Source organism: Saccostrea echinata, unplaced genomic scaffold (assembly GCF_033153115.1).
Source record: "Saccostrea echinata isolate AGI-Se365-2 ecotype Australia unplaced genomic scaffold, CSIRO_AGI_Sech_v1 ptg000020l, whole genome shotgun sequence".
In the NCBI taxonomy this organism is placed as follows: domain Eukaryota; kingdom Metazoa; phylum Mollusca; class Bivalvia; order Ostreida; family Ostreidae; genus Saccostrea; species Saccostrea echinata.
The window spans coordinates 1,059,088-1,067,118 of NW_026889769.1; the positions used below are offsets into that span (position 1 = coordinate 1,059,088).

The 8,031-nt window shown below is 33.4% G+C and overlaps 1 long non-coding RNA gene across 1 annotated transcript; it reads right to left on the minus strand.

Moving 5' to 3' along the window:
- Positions 1-5,078: 5,078 nt before the first annotated feature.
- Positions 5,079-7,523, minus strand: LOC133189902 (uncharacterized). The gene is made up of 2 exons (XR_009721533.1): positions 7,471-7,523; positions 5,079-5,304 (listed from the first exon to the last, which is right to left on the minus strand). It is a non-coding gene; the product is annotated as an uncharacterized LOC133189902 (long non-coding RNA).
- Between the last annotated feature and the right edge of the window lie 508 nt (positions 7,524-8,031).

Here is an 8,031-nt window from a genome sequence, read left to right on the forward strand (position 1 = left end):
CTGGTCCAGTGGTTCTTGAGAAGAAGATTTTTCAAGATTTTTCTTATGTATTTCAATGTAAAACTTGGATTCCCTATTGTGGCCCCGCCCTACCCCCGGGGGTCATGATTTTAACAATTTAGAATCTACACTACCCCAGGATGCTTCCAAATAAGTTTCAGCTTTTCTGGCCCTGTGGTTCTTGAGAAGAAGATTTTTTAAGATTTTTCCTAAATATTTCTATGTAAAACTTGGATTCCCTATTGTGGCCCCGCCCTACCCTCCGGGGTCATGATTTGAACAATTTAGAATCTACACTACCCCAGGATGCTTCCATATAAGTTTCAGCTTTTCTAGCCCAGTGGTTCTTGAGAAGAAGATTTTTCAAAATTTTTCTTATGTATTTCAATGTAAAACTTGGATTCCCTATTGTGGCCCCGCCCTACCCCCGGGGGTCATGATTTTAACAATTTAGAATCTACACTATCCCAGGATGCTTCCACATAAGTTTTAGCTTTATGGCCCAGTGGTTCTTGAGAAGATTTTTTAATGACCCCACCCTATTTTTGTCTTTTCTTGATTATCTCCCCTTGTAAGGGGACTTGGCCCTTTATTTTAACAATTTACACTTCTCTTTACCCAAGGATACTTTGTACCAAGTTTGGTTAAAATTGGCCCAGTGGTTCTTGAGAAGAAGTTGAAAATGTGAAAAGTTTACAGACGGACGGACAGACGGACGGACGACGGACAACGGGTGATCAGAAAAGTTCACTTGAGCTTTCAGCTCAGGTGAGCTAAAATAAACAAATCAATAAATTTTCCAGTTTGTATTACGGTTTGCTTTTACCTTTAGCAACTAAAAAATGCTTTCCATTGGAAGAGACAAAATTTGGGTCCTGTATGAGGTATATTTGATGTGTCCATCATTTATACCGACAGATTTACTTAAAATGACCATTAAACAATACGCCTACATGATGCACAAATATTTACAGTATTTTGATTCATGTAAATGAGAAAACACGGAGTGTTTTGACTGATTTAATGATTTAAACATATTTTATTGAAACATAATCAATAGGATTGGACACAAGTTTTACCATCCTAGATTGTCCTCCCCAACACAAACAAAATGACATATACATATAGACGTGATGTACAATATTTTGATTCATGTAAATGAGTAAATACAGAGTTGTTCAAATATTTGTTTTCTCTTCCAACAGTTTCAATTGTTTTTCCATACTAACAACCAAAGAAAGCATTCTATTGTTTAAATGAACATCTTCATTACATGTATTTGAAATTTTCCAAAATTCTCAATGAACAAATTCCTTTTGAAAACATTTTATCAATCATGAGTCAATAACACACACACAAAATCATTGAAAAACTTAGGTACCTGACTAGAAAGTCATACTTTTAAGTACATTTTGAAAAAATGCTAGAATACATTATTATTCTATCCATAAGTGAAATGCACAGTATATTAAAATACATGTACATATTGATCACTACCGTAATATTAATACATATAAAGCTATGTGTTGAGATTCCAAGAAATGACAAATATTAATCTCAAAATCTGCTACTGCAGTCCCATTATTTATCAGTGAACATAAGTTTTTTGAGTAAGTCCAAACATTCGTATCACGGGTAAAAAACTTGTAAAGGAGTATAACTCTTTTGTCATCAAATCTTTACAATATTCACCAATGTGGTCCTTTTGATATCAACATAAATACATGGAACTCACAGCAAAATGTAAAATTTTTGTCAACTTTGAATCTCACATGAGCTTTATTAAGCAGTTTTACAACCCTAGGGTATATGTATTATATATATATATATATAGGGTTATATATATTAACCAGACTGGATACATACATTCATGACATAATTTTTCTCAGTCTACAATTTATATAATGTTAAATTCTCACTTTTGCTGTCATGTGAGTGGGGGAGTCATGGTTAATTCCAGAGATTATCCAAGTGTGATATATAATTCGATTCCAAATATTTACTTACATCATTTCCTCATTAAACACTGATGGCAAGAAACAGAAAATCGTGAATAATGATGGATCCCTCTCTGAAGTGGCAGCCATTTTTCGTAATTATAGATCCCCATAGACTGAGAACTTGATGATTTGTCAATATACTAGTTCATACTGTGGGACAGACAATACAACAGCAACTGACCACTTGTTATTGTCCAAAAATAATATCTGCAAAAGTGGTACCTAGGTGGTGAAGACAGCCTTGCCCTAAATAAAAACTGTCCAATAAGTGAAGCATCAAGTTTACTGCATAGCTTTTGAACACCTTTATAAAACAGCTAGGACATAAACTGGGTCTTATTTTACAGAACTTACAAATGAGACCAAAAACTTGAGTTGATTGTAAAATCTTGCAAAATAAATGATTCTGTTAAAAAATGCTAGCATAAAAATATCATTCTAAATTGATCTTAGTCATAATTTTTTTGTAAAACGGGGCCTTGCATGGTTACTAAAAACATCCCTCAGAAATTGAAACATCTGATTGGACAATACACCTATGCATATTTATGTTACTTCTAAAGTTAATGAAAATAAATACAAAGATAGATAAGGAAGTTACAGCAAACAACAACGTAATACAAGAAGTAGACAACTTTATATATCTTGGCAGGAAGATCACAACCAATGGAGATTCCACCAAGGACATTGAAAATGGAATAGCAAAAGCCTGTGCCACCTTTGCAAACCTACAGAACATCTGGAAATCTTCAATTATCAGAACAAAAACCAAAATAAGGATATTCAAAACAAATGTTATTGGAGTCCTCCTCTATGGATCCGAGTCCTTGAAGGATACAAACAACATTGCTCAAAAACTAGACATTAAATCCTTGCAAGAGCCTCCTTAGAATACTTAAGATATTCTGGCCAAACAAGATCAGCAATGAGGAGCTGTATGAAAGAACACAAACAGCTGCCATATCCGACCAGATCAAAGAAAAACGATGGAAATGGATTGGCCATGTCCTGAGAATGGAAACATCATATATACCTAGGGTAGCCTGAAGATGGACTCCACCAGGAAAATGAAACAAGAGAGTGACCAAAGGAGACATGGCGACATTCAGTAGAAAAAGAGATGAAAGATAAGGGATGGACTTGGGGTATATGGTACAGCAAATGTTAGTGGACAGACAAAGATGGAGGTCCTCAATGCAGGCCTTATGTGCTCAAAGCACGAAGAGGACTAAATAAGTAAGTAAGTAAAATGCTTTATCATGAGCTTTAAGTACTCAAAAAAACATTCTATAAAAGATATTCATTAGTAATGGACATAAGCAAAGCATTCTAAAATGTATCATTACAAATATCATAACATTGCTTACCGTATATACTCGCCTATAAGTCGGTCCGCCTATATCTCGCGTATAAGTCGGATAAAGAGTTTTGGACCACAGTTTAACTCCCAAAAAACCGACTTATAGGCGAGTATATATGGTATCTAAAAAAAAAAAAAAACATTAAAAAAACAATGGATTTAATGAACAATTAATAAAGCTACAAGTATGATTCTATATTTTAGAAAACATCAGAATTACTCTAAATTGATTTTCCAATCATCAAATAATCTGATCTAACAAAATATCAGTACGAAAATACATATCTTTTGGTAAATACTTCTGTATTCATGGATGAACTGTGTAAAAAAAATTAACATGGATGACACAGTTGACCTAAAATTTCAACTTTAACAAAACAGGAATTAATTCACTGTCAAATATAAATATATTAACTCTGTTCTGAAAATAAAACATTGCACTCTTTGCCTTTCATGAAGTAAATAATCAATTCATTGAACACATCTATTGTAATCATAGACTTCAAGTTATAATTACAGCTAGCATAAACATAATAAGCAAGCATGAACAACATTTATGATTCCACCATACCACTTCCAATGTACTGTTAATACAAGAAAATGGCTACCATTGACAAATAGGGTTGGTGGTTTTAATAAAGCATTGATTTACATGTAATGTAAATTTTGGATGTTCAACATGTCATGTCATGGACAGCTGTGCTGAAAAATTAAGCATGAATATTGATTTTTTTGCCTATGACATTGCACTTACATGGTGTTGAATGTTTGTGATGTCAAAATAAAAATCATAAATTAACCTTTTGACCTCACCGTCCATGTCATGGTGTTTTGATTCCCAAAGCTTTCTGCACACTTTATAAGGAAAATATATGTGGAGTGTAAATAATGATGATCATATATGTCTTAACATAAACATGTACTAGTGAAGAGAGCTAAAGGAAAAATATCAAACATTATAATATTGAGAATTTTTGTTTTTGTCTACAATATGGATATTTTACAATTTGATCATAAACAAACTTATAATTAAACAGGTTTTACAGAAGAACAATTATTTATATATTTTAAAAAATTTTCAACAAGGTTTTCATCATTTATCTTCATAAAATACATGTATACAGGAAACCATTCAGTTGGAATACTCAACATTAAAATAGCCTAGGAATGCTCAGTATTAAAAGAAAAAAAAAACAATACACTTGTACAAATGAGAATGTGAATCATGTAAACATATAATTTGCCTTAAAGAATTCTTTAAAAAAAAAATGCCATGTTAAAAAATCAACACTGACACTTTGGATATGCTTTTGTGTTAGTTTAAAGCAAAGTAAAAGTAGAAATTAATAGTATATTTGAAATTTAAAAGACATTTATACAGTCATACACAGTGGCAAGCTTAGAAGGGAAGATTCTCACACCCCCAAAACAAAACATTTTTGTGGGCCTTGAAAATTACACAGCTTTTCTACCAGACATAACTAACCCTACATACTGCTAAAATACAAAATAATACTACCCAACGCCTGTAACTTAAAATCCCAAGACCCCAAAACAAACTGCTCTTTAATAGCACATTGCTTAGAAATTGCTAACAACCAAGTCTGCTTAGAATGCTTTAACTTTTATGAGATAAAATAAGAAGCCAAGCAAGGTTTACCACCTCCAGGGAATTCCTTACAATCATCAAATTTGGCTGAAAACTTGTCATGTTCATCCACATTATTGTCATCATAGAATGCCATTCCATGAGGTCTGGACACCCATGCAGTAAAGTGCTGGTTGGCATGTAAATATATAGAACCCAATATGTATCTGTTGCCTAGCACGTGGATCACTTTAGGTAAATGCTCCATTCTTAAGTTCAAGTGCCATAGTTTCAGGAAAAGGCATGGCGGAGGTTCAGGAAGTGTCCAAATGATCTGGCCCTTGCATACACTGCATCTAATTAAGAGTAAAAAAAAACATTAAACAAAACTTAACATGAAGTTCAGGGGCCCGTTTTACAAAAGAACTTACGACTAAGACCCAAAACTTTAGTTGATTATAAAATTTTGCAAAATTTTTGATTCTGATTACAATTGCTAGCGTAAAAGTATCTTTCTACATACTTGTTATAAAGATTAAAACCATTTTCTATTCATTTATGTAAATTAGAAAGTTATTAGCAGAATTAAATTTTGGTCTAAGTCTTAAGTTCTTTTGTAAAACGGGCCCCAGAGTAGAAATACAAGAGGCCCATGGGGCCACAATGCTTACCTGATACCTTAACCCTGCTACTCTTCAGATTTTCAAAAGTTTCCTTTCCCCTTCATTCCCATGAAAAAATGTGAGTTATGTGACCCCGTATTGTGCCCCACCCTAGTTCCAAGCGGTCTCTGAATCTACAGAACATGGGTATTGACATCACATGGCCTTGTTATTATGAAGAAGAATTTTTCGCAGTATACATGCATTGTGTTATATTTTATCCCAATTTTTTAAAATAATAATTTAAGCCCAAGCTAAACAAGGTCCAAAGAATAAAAACAAATAGAATCCACAGAAATCTGAAATATCGTATAAGCAGAATTTTTAGCGCGGATTTAATTTTGGCATTATTTGCGAGGGTGTTGAGGTCGCTTAATTTGAATACCGCTAACAATTAATTGAATATTGGTTTAATAACTTCCATTTGTTGGCATTACAAAATTGCTAAAATTACTTCTCGCTAAAAATACATACCAATTTTTCAGGTTTTGAATATTAATTATTCTATTGATATTCTTCATATTTTTAAAGATGTCGTATACATTCCCATTTAAAATATGTTATCAGCTATTAAGCCCCAGCTAAGCCTCCTAGAATTCATTCAGTTTTGAATCTGCACTATATGAGGATGCTTGCATATCAATAACACTTATCATGGCTTTGCTGTAGGTTTTTCCAATTTATTTCTGTGTAAAACTTTTTCAAATCTATTTCTGTGTAAAACTTTTATCCCCTCTTATATGGCTCAACTCTACATCCAGGGGCCATGATTTGAACAATTTAGAAGCTGCACTATGTCAGGGAGCTTACAAATAAGTTTCAATCTTTGCTGGCTGAGTGGTTCTTGTGGTGAAGACTTTTAAATTTTTTTTCCCTATAATTTTGATCCCCTTTTTGAACAATTTAGAATCTTAAGTATATGAGAAGGCTTACAAATGTCAGTTTAATCTCCTCTGGCCCATAAGTTCTTGAGAAGATTTTTAAAGATTGTTTCCTATATATTCCCATATAAGCTTTGACCCCACCTTAACCTAGGAGGCCATGATTTGACCAATTTAAAGCCACACCATCTCAGAAAGCTGTCACCTAAGTTTCATCGTTCCTGATCCTGACCGGTAGTTCATAAGATTTCTTCTTATATGTATATTGTATGGAAAATTTAACTAAATTGACCTCATCCTGTAGCGTGAATCACTGACCCATGGAACATGAAATTTAAAGATGGTAAAGGGCTAGTTGATCACTATAACTATGCAAAGGAGGAAGATGAATAAAGATAGTATGAATTTTCATGATTTTGGTCCCACTTCTCAGACCCCAAATTAAAGGTCGAGGACTATGAAGTTCATGTTTGTTGAAATACACAAAATATTGTACAAGATTTCAAAAAAGGTAATACTGTAAACCAACTATTTTTCGTGTCATCTTTTATTCATGATTTGTCAGTTTGAAATCAATCTGCGACTGTCACAATTAATTTTCTTGACTGAGTGAACATTCTCTATAAATACAAAACAATATAAATGGTTCGCAGTTATTAATATTTGCGAGTTAAAGTACGTTGCGAAACTCGCGGATATTTCTTGCATTCAAAGAAAACTTGGTTTACAGTATGTGGACACTTTTAATATTTTCCATCAACACTTCTGAAAAAAAAATGGCATTTGAAAATTGGTCAATGCAACTCTAGCACTGCCCAAAAAAACTGCAACAGACAGAATGGACAAATTGTCTTTCATATGCAGTTCCAAGGCCTTATTAAAGAAGACATACATGCATTGGCATGGCTTTTAGCTTACCTTTTAACTACAGAATGATAATAAAAAAAACTTGCTAAAATTTAGATGAAACATGCAATACCTGGAATTGAATCGACGATCAATCCAATCTTGAAAAAAGTGCATGCCATGAGCAAACTCCCTGCAGTTTTTTGATTCACATTCACTGCATTCACAATCACTGCAAAATAATTATACAACATCAACCATACTAAACATCACAATATCAACATAGCAAATGAAATACAGTTGAACTTTGGTATCTCAAACACTGATATCTGGAATATCAAGGATAAGTCGAAGTGATTTGGAAGTCCCAACCCCTTATTCTTTAAATATTTTACCCTGGATATCTCGAATCCTCAGATATCTCGAAGTATTTTCTTGGTCCCAGCAAGTTCGAGATAATGAGGTTTGACTGTATTCTAGCAAGGTCATTCTGGTTACTGTCATCACACATACACTTTCCTAGCCAAACATTCAGGAATAAATAGACTTTCAAGGGTATATTAAAGTATAATAAAACTTCACTAAATGACAAATTAGCCCTACCCTGAGGCCTGAATCGTAGACCCAGTGGAACTTATGAATTTCACAGCTTTGGAAAGATAACTGCTCTTTATAGCCAGAAAAGCATTTTGCC